This window comes from Pygocentrus nattereri, chromosome 15, assembly GCF_015220715.1.
Source record: "Pygocentrus nattereri isolate fPygNat1 chromosome 15, fPygNat1.pri, whole genome shotgun sequence".
Taxonomy (NCBI): domain Eukaryota; kingdom Metazoa; phylum Chordata; class Actinopteri; order Characiformes; family Serrasalmidae; genus Pygocentrus; species Pygocentrus nattereri.
In genome coordinates this window covers 4,641,313-4,654,367 of record NC_051225.1, presented here as the reverse complement: position 1 = coordinate 4,654,367, position 13,055 = coordinate 4,641,313, and the positions used below count along the sequence as shown (strand labels likewise).

Sequence of the window (13,055 nt, the reverse complement as noted above, 5' to 3'; positions counted from 1 at the left end):
GGAATTGTATAAAAACAGACACGAACTGATTATATGAATGACGCAATCGCGAGATAAAGCACTAATCACACAGATCTGATGTCCAAACACAGCTTAGATGGTCTTGCCAACCGATTTAATGGGGAAACGGACATATGACCACGGCCTCATATGAATGGGTGACAAGTGTTTTTATTACACAGACGGGAAAATGAACGAATGAATGAGTGTAGGGGAAACCGACGCGTGGGGAATACGTGATGTTACCTTACAGCAGTGCATCTAAAACGCTGTTTAATAGTCGCCAAACTCGCCGGTGTAACTGAGCTGTCAGCGCTGCTCCTCCGCCCCGGCTCCGTTCCGCTAGCCTAGCCTAATTAGCAGCGTTCATTCGGGAAAGCAGTAACTACGCTGGACTGTAGCTCCTCCCTCACTGTTCAGCATGACTCAGCAGAATGTTGTTTGGAGTTCGGATGTCATCAGGACGTGACGTCATAATGTGTATGTGTGACGTCATAAAGGACCAGAGGTTATAAATAGGGGTGCACGGCTGGTTTCACATCATTCTGTTCAGACATGTGACGAGATGAGCTGCCTCTGGAGCTGGTGCTGCCGAGGCCGGGAGTCCGACTCGGACTCGGACTCGGTCAGCAAGGTGAACGAGGAACAGCAGGGTGAGAAGAGGAAGAAAGGAAAGAGGAGGAGGGGGAGAGGGAGGACATGGAGGGAAGTCAATGAAGGGGAAGAACAGGTGGTGGAGGAAGAGGCCCACGCACTGGGCCTGCCAGTAGGTCCCACGTCCAGCCTTGAAAGCTTTTCGGCTGAGACGCTGCAGGCCACGGCACCTCCACCAAAAGGTAGCCTCACTAAAGAGGAAGATGCACCAATCCAGCATTTCCTGAACACGCTGCTGGATCAGGTCGGGATGCGTATGGAGCTGCTGCTGAAAGCTGAGACTGTGCAGACTACGGTGGCTAATGAAGCGGCTGCTGAAGCCACCAACACAGCCATGAACGACATTCTAGAGGGGACTGAGGAGAAACAGCTGGATGATCTAGTGAGCTCCAACGATGACACAGTCATCAGTGAGCTCCTGGACGTCCTGTTTGATGATGCCCTGTCGGCAAGTCTCCAGCCTCTCCAAAATGAAGTTATGGACCCCAGCATGGATAAGACTGTGGAGGACACTCTGGAGACACATCTGGATCATCTAGTGAGCTCCAATAATGATGTAGCTGATGCCAACAGAGAGCTCCTAGAGATCATGCAAGATGAAGCCCTGTCGGCGAGTCTCCAGCCTCTGAAGATGTCTGCCAGTGAACATCTCGACCTCAAAGACGCTTCATACGGTGATGTACAGCCTCTGGACGTAAAGACAAGTGACCCTCCTGAGGAGGCCAAAAAGAGAAAAACCAGGAGAGGAACAAGGGGAAAAGGACGGAAGATCAACTACAACAAAGAGAATCCTCCAAACAACAAAGCAGATGGACAGAGAAGCTCTTCTGGAAAGACCAACAACCAAAAGAAAGGCGGTCCTGAATGCAGGGAGGTTGTCCGTCCCGGTCCTGGACGCGGTGAGGCTGTCCGCCCCGGTCCTGGACAAGGTGAGGCTGTCCGCCCCGGTCCTGTACGCGGTGAGGCTGTCCGCCCCGGTCCTGGACGCGGTGAGGCTGTCCGCCCCGGTCCTGGACGCGGTGAGGCTGTCCGTCCCGGTGCTGGACGCGGTGAGGCTGTCCGCCCCGGTCCTGGACGCGGTGAGGCTGTCCGTCCCGGTCCTGGACGCGGTGAGGCTGTCCGCCCCGGTCCTGGACGCGGTGAGGCTGGACGCGGTGAGGCTGTCCGTCCCAGTGCTGGACGCGGTGAGGCTGTCCGCCCCGGTCCTGGACGCGGTGAGGCTGTCCGCCCTGGTCCTGGACGCGGTGAGGCTGTCCGCCCCGGTCCTGGACGCGGTGAGGCTGTCCGCCCCGGTCCTGGACGCGGTGAGGCTGTCCGCCCCGGTCCTGGACGCAGGGAGGCTGTCCGTCCCGGTCCTGAACGCAGGGAGGCTGTCTGTCCCAGAGTGGTCAATTCAAAGCGTGATGGTGTACCTGTTCACGTCCCACGCACACGGACATTCTGGAAGACAGCCTACCCAGAGAAAACAGCAGAAGAAGGTCTCCAGTGGTGGCGTGACAACAAGAAGAGCCGTACTGTTGATCACAGCTGGCCGCCAGAATTCTTGCGTGAGGCTTGTAACGAAGTACCCTTCAACCTCACATACTGGACAACTGGATTTTTCCGGAACGGTGCTAATGAACACCTCAAACCAGGGACACCGACAAAGGAAACATTAGCACAAAGTCTCCAGTGGTGGTGGGAGTTGAAGCTGAGAGAGCCATAGAAGCGTAAGAAAAAATGTCACACAAGCACACACCATAGACACATTCAGACACCCCTCTGACACACAAACAATGCACACACACCCCTCTGACACACAAACACACACCACTAAAACACACACACCATAGACACACTCAGACACCCCTCTGACACACAAACACACACCACTAAAACACACACACCATAGACACACTCAGACACCCCTCTGACACACAAACACACACCACTAAAACACACACACCAAAGACACACTCAGACACCCCTCTGACACACAAACACACACCACTAAAACACACACACCATAGACACACTGACACCCCTCTGACACACAAACACACACCACTAAAACACACACACCATAGACACATTCAGACACCCCTCTGACACTGAAACACACACACACACATACATATCACTGACACACACAGACACAAACATCAACAAAAAAAAATCAATAAAATGTGAAAAAGAAAAAAAAAAGACTTTTTCTTAATTAAAGAAAATTTAAAAAAAGAAATTTTCTCAATTTCAACATCTGATGGGTAGTACTTTCATTGAAATACAGAATTTAAATGATGTGCACATCATTTCATTTTTTTTTTTTTGCATTTTTGCACAGCGACCCAACTTTTTTGGAAATAAGGTTAGTTAACACAGAGTATCCCAGATGTATCTAAATAAATACTGTGAACTTTGCAATTCAACCACATTTTAAAAAAAGTTCTTAAAAATATACACAAAAAGGCTTCAATGTTTGGACAAAAAAAAAATGTTACTTTTATTATTGTTGCTTATTAGTGGGACAGTATTAGAAGTGTTCAATTAGAATTGGCTTAAAGAGTAAGTTTGGTAGATTGGGATGGAGCCATTCAGCCATATCCTCCACTGACATCATTGCCATCATATCTCTGGAAAATGGTCATTTCTAGATAATCCAGCTGTTTCAACTAGTCATTATGACTTAAGTAACTGTTTTCCAGAAGTGCTTATTTGTAGGGTGCTATTTTCTTTCTTTTTTCTTTTTTTAATTCCCAGGCCAACATTCCTTGGCCACACCACCGTCCCCCTTTTCCAAGGGACATATTATTATTATTTCTTTTTCACGTTAATAACAAAGTCACAGCTCTTCATTTATTAATGATCATACAGATATAAGGTGGTGTGGCACCACAACCACCCAAACACCCCCCCCCCACCACCCTCACCCACCCCTAGATTTGAGCAAAACACCACCACACCACACCACCGTCCCCCTTTTCCAAGGGACATATTATTATTATTTCTTTTTCACGTTAATAACAAAGTCACAGCTCTTCATTTATTAATGATCATACAGATATAAGGTGATGTGGCACCACAACCACCCAAACAACCCCCCCACCACCCTCACCCACCCCTAGATTTGAGCAAAACAAAAAAACAAAAGACAAAAAAGTAAAGAGAGGATGAAATAACAATAATAGTAATAAGCATAAGAAGAATGATAACAATAACACTTAACAATGGACAAACTGGACATACAGGACAGACAAATGCAGAAACTTAACAATGGAACTATCCCAGCGGTCATCGGGCGGAAGGCAGCTATCAATATATTGTAAAAATTGTGACCAGGTTTCCTTGAAAGATTATGTGTTATTTTTGAAATTTGCTGTAAGTCTCTCCAGGTTACAGTGATCCGTTCGGAGGTTCAGCCAAAGCTTTATTGAAATTTGGGTTCTGTCCTTCCAGTTCAGCAGTATAGCTTTTTTAGTAATGGAAAGTGGAATGAAATATAAAGGATTTGAGGTGATTGGGTGGTGAAAGTGAGGAAAGGTCATTAAGTAGCGCTACAATGAGACATAAAGGGATGACCAGGCCTGTCCATGACCTCTGACCAAAACTGCTGGATCGGGGGACCATTCCAGAAGGCGTGATAACTACTATCTGTTAAAGCTGGACGATGTTGGCATTTATCACTGTGCCTGAATTAGTTTAGAGGCTGTAATGTATATTCTGGGAAGGCTTTGATATTGAATTAGTTGGAGTTTTGAATATATATATATATATGGAGATTTTTCGCTGTTATACATATGAATTACATTGAATAACCTGCGTGTGTTCTCTGAGGACTGTCTCCCTTTGATGAATCTGATTGATAAAGCTTTACTTATGATTTGTATGTCTGAATCGATCAGTGAAATGGGACGGTAGCTGGAGCAATCGTGGATTTTTTATGTGGTATTAAGATAAGTGTGAGGAGTATTCATATGATAGGGTATGGATGTATTTTCGGACATTTCTGAGATTACTTTTAAAAAGAGTGGTGAAATAAGAGGCCTGAATTGTCTGGAAAATTCTGCTGGCTAAAAAATGCTGGGTTATTTAAACAACCCAAAAAATATGGGTTATTTTTCCGTTTGTTGGGTCTGCAGTGCGGACGTCTAAAGGGAACGTACACGTAACGGAACTCCCCGGACGCCCGTTTCCCGCCTGTTTCCCGCCTACGCCGCTTCCCTCCCGCTGGAAGAGGCACCGGCAGCCGGACCACAGCCGAAAGAAAGTAAGTTGCTAAACTGATTAATCTTAAATTTGCCCCAAAATATTGATTATAAGCTAGTTACCAGATATCTTAATTAATTTTCTCTCACGAATTGAGGTAAAAAAAAAAAAAAAAAACGTATTACGAGCATTAGCATGTTAGCTATGCTAGTTAGCTAATATGCTAACTGACGTAAGCTTTACGCAATACTTATAATATATTTTTTATTTAACCTCAATTTGTGAGGGAAAATTAGACGTTAGGCGGTTTGCCTGAGGTAAAATAACAGTTCCACGCAACAACTGTCCTGCGAACGAGTGGTGACCGACGTTTTAGCTAGCTAACCTACCGTTAGCTAGGAGGCTAACGGAATAAAACAGTGGAGTACCCACGAGCATCGAACTATTTCTAAACCACATTTTCTTCAAACACAGTCTTTACATACCACAGAAAATACTAGTGTGCTTTTTTTTGACAATTTACCGTTTTATAAGGGACACAGACGTTGTGAGGCGGCGGCTATTAGTTAGCTTACACATAGCTAGGTTAGCTAGCTACATTGTTCAAGATTCAAGAGTTTTATTGTCAGGAGCGGAGCAGAGCAGAGCAGGCAGTACTCTTAAGAGAATAAAAAAAGAAAATATAAGAATAACTAAAAAACAGTTGTAAAAGGTAAAAGCAAAAAAGTGTACAGCGTGTGCAAACTTGAAATAAAATTAAAGTTACATGTGCGTATGTACAAATAAGTGGAGCAGCTGTTCATAAAGTGCATCAAGTGACAGATGTAAACAATAAACAATATTACTCTGTGCAGTAATAGATGTAAACAGTGTTGTTCTAACAGCAGCAGTGCAGTGTAGGTAAGGTGCAGATGTTGAGTCCAAGGTTAAATCAGTTCAGATTGGGAGGGGGAAGAGGTAGTTTCATTAAAAGAAACGGGTTTCACATACCGAACATGTCCTTTATTTTTCCGCTATTACTCTTCTTTTACTTTCAGTGCCTCTCTGTGGTTTCAGTGAATGAAATAAGGAATGAAGTAAGTGTAAGTTATATTAGCTGAAGCTTAATGATTGGTTAGCTTGCTTTTATCATAGCCATTTTGATGTCCTTATTGATAGCCAGCTATTCTTCATCATCGCCCATTTATGGTGTTGGGTTAGAAGCTGTTGGATTTTTTTTTTCTTCCCCTTTTTTTTTCTTCTTTTCAATATAGACAGTAGACTCAACCAATCAGGATATAGGACGAAAGCGGCCCCACCCTTTCTCTGCTTGGTCCGCTGTAACTCCGGCTAGTTTCAGTGTTGTGTGTGTGTGTGTGTAAAACGAGGGGCAACATGGCGAAACTGAAGCGGCAGAAAGGGGGTGCGGAGAAGTTACATGCGAAGAGACTCTGTAGGTGCTGCAAAATGTGCTAAGGTCACAGACATGTTCACTGCTTAGCCTCCACGTCCTCTGTGAAAGCAGTGCTCCAGCAACAGCAGGTTGTAGGTGAAGACAGCAGCGTGCAGGGAGAAGAGTCCCTAGAGATATCATGATAAAGAGATATCATGCATGACATTCTGGAAGGAATTAGAGGATATCAAGTCAAGTTTGTTCTCAGTTCCCTCATTGAGCAAAAGCTTATAACCCTAGATCAGATCAACTACAGACTTACAAGTTTTGATTATGGGTTCATTGACAGTCATAACAAGCCGTCCCCTATTAAATCACATGAGCTCAAAAACCCAGATGGAGCTCTCAGGTAGACTGCATCACAGACCTGGTGTCTGTTAAGATTACTTCCTCTTGTCATCGGTGACCTTATCCCAGAGGGCAACCAATACTGGGAGTTGCTTCTTCTTTTACTGAGTTGCATGGAGTTCGTTTTTTCTCCATCATTAACCAGAAGCATCAATTCTCTTAGGTTACCTCATCCAGGAGCACCACAGTCTTCTGGAGCTTTACCCTGGTAGGCACCTAAAACCAAAACATCACTCTATGGTCCATTATCCTGGTGCAATCAGGAAGTTAGGCCCTGTGGTTCTGTTGTGGGCTATGCGATTTGAGACCAAGCATGGCTTTTTCAAAAGACTCAGTCATGTTACTTGTAACTTTCGCAACATCTGCAAAACAGTGGCTTACAGGCATCAGATGCTGCTGTGCTACCACCTCCTCTCGGGTAATTTGCTCAGCCACAACTTAGAAGTTGGTCCAGGATGCACAGATCTGTTGGGCTGTGTTGATGGATATGACAGCATCAAGCACAAGTTTGAAATGCCGCTTTTCACTGAAGTGTATGTTCCATCTTGGGTGAGATGGAGGGGCACTGAATATAGGCCTGGAATGTCTCTTCTAGTCTCTCACGCTTGTGATGGTGAGCCTCAGTTTGCTATGGTAGAGCGCATTGTATCCGTGGAGTCCTCTGTCAAACTGATTGTGAGGAAGTATGATACAGTAGGATTGGAAAGACACTATTTTTCTTACAGTGTGTCTCCTGGATCTGAGCTTGATGTGGTTGATGTGAACTGTCTTGATGATCACCACCCTCTCCATTTTGCAAGGTCCTATAAAGAGGGCGATGATAATCGCTATGTTTCTCTGCGTTACAGACCATTCGAGACTTTTTCCTTCACTGTAATTTTTTAAAAAACTGTTTTTTAGGCATTTCAGTTTTTGACCATGTACCATTACCCTTTGCATTTTTCCTTTGAAGACATACATTGCCCCATCTGTACTCTTGTTATACATTGTGCACAATAACACAAGTTGTCCTTAAACGTTTATTTTTATTTATTTATTTTGATACAGTATAGCAGTATGTGGTGGCACTGTTCTGAAGTTCAGAACAATTTTTATAATATATATGATATGCTCATCCTGTGCTACATTACGGTCTTCACGTTAGTAAAAAGGTAGCAAGCTGAAATGTGAGGTCCTAATGAAGAATGGACATGTATTTGGAAAATCTTTTTATGTAATAACTGTTCCCAAACTACATGAAATTGTAAATGGTTTCCATTAAAAATCTTACAGGTCTTATAACCTACTCTGCTTTTATAAACTAACCCATAAGCCTCCTAGCAGGTTTAGGTAAGTTGACATTTTTGAAGGAGCAGTTTTAAAGGAAAATTTTGAATTTAGTCGGCTACACTTTTAGTTTTGATAGCTTTTATGGAAGCAGAGCTTACAAGTCTTAAATTGATACCTCATCAGTTAGTATTGTTCAAACTACATGCCTAAATCAGTTGCGTCAAACCATGTCAAGTTGTTAAGTAATCTCTAATATGCTTCTGAACATAGTTTCTGACTGTTATCTGTATTTCATAATGAAACCGTAACCCCAGTTTTGACACCCAACCTGTCTTTACTTTTGTCCTTTTTTATGGTGGTTTAACCCTAAGTTAGGGAGTCACTGGTTATATTCTTTCTTGTTTGATAGCACATTAACTTTGTAGTAGGCCTGAGTGATGTCGGTCTGAAAAATAATTAGCAAAAGTTTTGATTTCAAAAGTGTATGTGTGTGTGTGTGTGTGTATATATATGTATGTGTGTGTGTGTATATATATATATATATATATATATATATATATATATATATATATATATATATATATATATATATATATATATATATACACACACACACACACACACACACACACACACACCACCTCTGCAGCATCTTCATTGTGTCAGTTGTTAGTCACTGCTGATATCTGAATACACCGACCTATTGCCTAAACCTACTTCATAATGCAGATCTAAAGATGTTATATTCAGTCACCAAACATGTCAATTTAATATTGGACAAATAATCAAATATTTTTTTTCAGAGATTTCAGTTATCTTCATTGAGCATGTATTGCCTTTCACCAGTTTTGCTCTTTAACACATGAGACTAATTTTATTTGGTTGTCTCTAAAGGAAATGCAACTTGAGCTGGTTGAAAATGGCCCATCAGCAGGACCATCACTGGACCAGCAGCATAAAGCCATGTCTTCAGGACAAGGGGGAACGTTTGTATGTGGTGTTGTTGTTGTTGTTGTTGTTGTTGTTGTTGTCTTTAGGTGGTTTTTTTTTTTAACTTTGGCCTTGTGCCATCCCCATAAGGTATTCACAAAAGACTGAAAAGTTGAATGGGATATTTGTGCTCCCTATCTTTTTTTTTTTTTTTTTCCCCCTTCTATCTTCCCAGAAAATTAGGGAGGCCCTCGAGAAAACACCGGAGAGTAGAGAGATAATGTGCAGTCTTGACACCAAACGGTGCATCTCGCTCAAGCAGAGGAGGTCTATGGTTAGAATCCTAGTGTCACATCTCATGGAGCGGTTCGGAGAGACGTGAGTGTACTGTTTTGACTGATGTTGTGTGACGTGTGTGTGTGTGTGTGTGTATGTGTGTAAATACATCTGATATCTGTTTACAGTCCAGCATTGGAAACAAGGAAAACCTGGCCTCATCTTTAGTGACGGAATTTCCGTATCTAAGGGATCAGCATGGGAACGGCAATGTAAGTGCCAGTAAAAATCAAAGCACACCGGACTTTGTGTGTGTATTATGTGGTTATTTTAGGTCTGACATGTCAAAGAATATTTGAATTTTTTTTTTTAAAGGAGGCGTGGTATAGTCCAGGTCGAACTCACAGACCAGCAACTGGCTTCGTTGAAGAGCGTTTAAGAAATGTACGGAAGAGGCTCCGTAGTGGAAAGTGCAGACCTAGCCCTGTGGAGAACCCTGTAACTAATTGGTATTGCCAGGTACATGCACAAACAGGTTATCATACCAAGAAAGGTTTTGGGTAACTTGTCTTGCTGATTTTAATGTGATCCTCTATTAGACAGTATTGTCATTACGGCATGATCACTGTAGAATGGCTGGTGCGTTTTGGAAAATCAAACAGTTTGTGACTTGCCATTTATGCTACAGTTCACATGTTTGGTTCTGCTGTTAAGTTTTCATTAAAGTACACTGATTAGCCATAACTTCAGAACCACCTGTCAAGGGGAGAGAGGTCAAGACAGGAAAAGAATAGTCAGTTCTTGTTGGAAGCAGGAAACATGGGCGAGCGTAAGGATCTGAGCCATTAATTGCTGTAAAGATTAATACTAGCTAATATAGCTGATTTGTGTAAACCTACAAATTTAGTTTCAGGTGAATGTGTAGAATGTCATTATTTTATCACATTGTATAACACATGACTTTGAAGGATTTCCTGCTTCCAGTCAGGAAATAACGCAAGATAATTTGTGGTGTCTACTTCAAACAGTGAAGGCGTTGTCTTTCTCTGCATAATACAGAGACTGAAATATCTGATGAGAGGGCAGTGGCGATGACGGAGTGGTTAAGAAATAACATCCGACCCCTTAACCAAGTAGAAGAATACATGAAGCAGACAGCCATCCACAGAGCTAAGCGGATAAGGGAGCATGGGTCAAAGACAGTGGAGGAGGTCAAAAAAGAGCATCCACGTCTTTTGGATACTCCAGGAATGGTAGGATATGCAAAGTCAGAATGCACTTGATAGTAAGTCAGAATTACTGAATGTTATCTGTAATTTACTTGGAAAAGTAATTAAATGAAAATTATGTCTGCAGATTGCTCAGGACTTTGCCATTCTACACCCAGCCTGTGCTGGGAAACTTGGATAACTGGCAGAAAAGTGGATGCCCGTTTTCAGAGACAGAAATTTATGGTTTGCTAGCCAGGAGAAGCAAGCTTCTGGAATTCTTTCAAGACTGGATTCTGTGTGTGCAGGTAGTCTTCACAGTGGATACTATGTTAAAAAAATTAGTACACAACATTTTAGTGAACATGTAAATCAGAGAATACATTTTACTATCACGTGAGAGAAAAAATGGAAAGAAGTAGTTTTACAGCTGGCAGGTTAGAACATGTAACCACAAAAGATTCTTATTCCTAATAAGAGATTCTTGTTTCCAGATGCGCAAGGTGACAGGGCTGTGAGATTATTGCCAGTAGTCCTACCAGCTTCTGTCTATAGGATTCTGCCGGAAGACCTTCCGTCTGAGCTGTGAAGAGACAAGAAAGTCATTCATTGATCTACAGCCTGTAAGTTGAGAGATATAAATCTGGTAATATTCTGCTCTGTTGTAATTACACACCTACCTCTAAACTAAGTAGTTAGTTGTCTCTGATCACAGTTGGGATGTCTCAGCCTTAAGTGGTTCCAGACATATTTTGGTAGATCAGGTTATTGGCTGTATCCTGCCCAACGTCTGATACTTTTAGTTTATTATTTGTGCTCCATTTTCACCGCTGACTTTCATCTAGATGTGAGCCTGTAAAGAGAGTGCGGCGCTATTAAAGGCTAAGCACCACATTTGGACAGCCCTGGTGATTTCATATTGTTTTGGATACTGAAAATATATGAACATGACTTAAAATGAAATTCGCTGCTTAATTTTTCTTTAAAATTGACTCTTTTAATTAAACAGACGGAAAAAACCTGAGCTCGCTGCGGAAATTCCTGAGCGGTACCGTGTGACGTCACTGGTGGACAACAGTGAACAGCGCCGCAGTACAACAGCATTATGACTGACTGGGACTGAGGATTTTCCAGCGCTGGTTCTTCAGATTCTGATGATAATTTGAAAGAGCTGTAATGTAGAAATAGACCACCTTATCACTTAGTCCTGAGACTTTTAGTCAAACCACACCCACAAAAGCAGCTCATCCTGAGTGTAAACAGTATCATGACAACAGCCTAGCAACCAGCTAAACTCAAATATAGAGGTACAGTTATTGTCGTAAAATTTGCTGGTTTGCTTACACCTCCATATTGTTGGAACAGCGCCAGTTTTAAGATCCAGTTGAAAAAAGTCACATTTTATTAGCAGTCTACCTCAATTTAACAGCATTTTTAACTGTTTCTCACTATGCTGAGGTTTTTATTTTTCTGTTGGGGGTGTCCCAATGATGTGTGTTTTAAGGCGTTCTTTGTATTTGATATAAACTACCCCCGACAGTGTTCTTCAGACTGTTGTTTATGAGCTACCAGGTCATGAATCTCCCTCCATAAGACTCTTGCGGGCATTTATTTTTGCCACAGATCAGTGACAGCTCCCAGAATGACGCCATGTGTGTTACCTCTTTTTATTTTATTAATTTCTCAAGCAAAAGAAAATTTGTTATTGAATAAGGTTGCTTGTAATTGTTGTTGCTGCTGTTATTGTTATTATTGTTGTCATTGAGAAATGTGCTTTTATATTTATTTTATATATATATGCTCACTATGCTGAGGTTTTTATTTTTCTGTTGGGGGTGTCCCATGTCAAGACAACTAATTGAATTCATATCGATTTGTTGTAGCAGTTGTAAACAATATCAAATGCATGCATATAAAAAGAAATGCATCACTAAAAGGTGTCACATTAAAAGCTAAGAAGCAGTACTGTAGTATTCAGTAGACTAACAGGTTTCTCTCTAGACTAAATTCTATGGTTGTTACATATGCAAACATTGGATGTCAGCTGATGCTCAGTGTTACAATAATCAGTTTCAAATTGAAGGACAGAAAGCTTAGATCAGGACATCCCTGTTCAAAGTGGATTATTTCAGCATGTTAGAATTAAGGTGTAAAATTAAAGTACTAATTCTATGTTTCAATTTTCATGTTTACAACAGATTGGGACTAATATGGTGGAATACGTGTCCGAGGCCACAAGACCATACCCATTCGTTTTGGCTCTAGGTGCGTACCAACATACCAGTGTGTAGTATTTCCATGTACAATGCCGGTTTCATGTGTGTTGGTTTTTGTTTTTGACTTTTATTTATAATCATTTAGATTCTTAATATTTGTTTACTCTGTTTTGCTCTCCCCTTGCTGCTGTAACTACATGGGACTAATAAAGGATTATCATAAGTGATGATCAGCGTTGTTCCCAGTGTTTTGCGGTCATCAATGGACAAGCTATGGAGCAGAGCACACTCGTGGGAGCCGTTGATGTGTGTTTTAAGGCGTTCTTTGTATTTGATATAAACTACCCCCGACAGTGTTCTTCAGACTGTTGTTTGAGCTACCAGGTCATGAATCTCCCTCCTTAAGACTCTTGCGGGCATTTATTTTTGCCACAGATCAGTGACAGCTCCCAGAATGACGCCATGTGTGTTACCTCTTTTTATTTTATTAATTTCTCAAGCAAAAGAAAATTTGTTATTGAATAAGGTTGCTTGTAA

General features: G+C 42.0%; 1 long non-coding RNA gene across 2 annotated transcripts; it reads left to right on the top strand.

The window, feature by feature from the left end:
* Positions 1-4,839: 4,839 nt before the first annotated feature.
* Positions 4,840-12,661, top strand: LOC119265272. 2 transcript variants are annotated; one of them, XR_005131548.1, is made up of 10 exons: positions 4,840-4,900; positions 8,783-8,878; positions 9,054-9,196; positions 9,283-9,366; positions 9,470-9,613; positions 10,154-10,347; positions 10,451-10,610; positions 10,797-10,925; positions 11,312-11,609; positions 12,501-12,661. It is a non-coding gene; the product is annotated as an uncharacterized LOC119265272 (long non-coding RNA). The 2 variants fall into 2 exon arrangements; XR_005131547.1 differs by having other exon boundaries at positions 11,312-12,661.
* Positions 12,662-13,055: the final 394 nt, after the last annotated feature.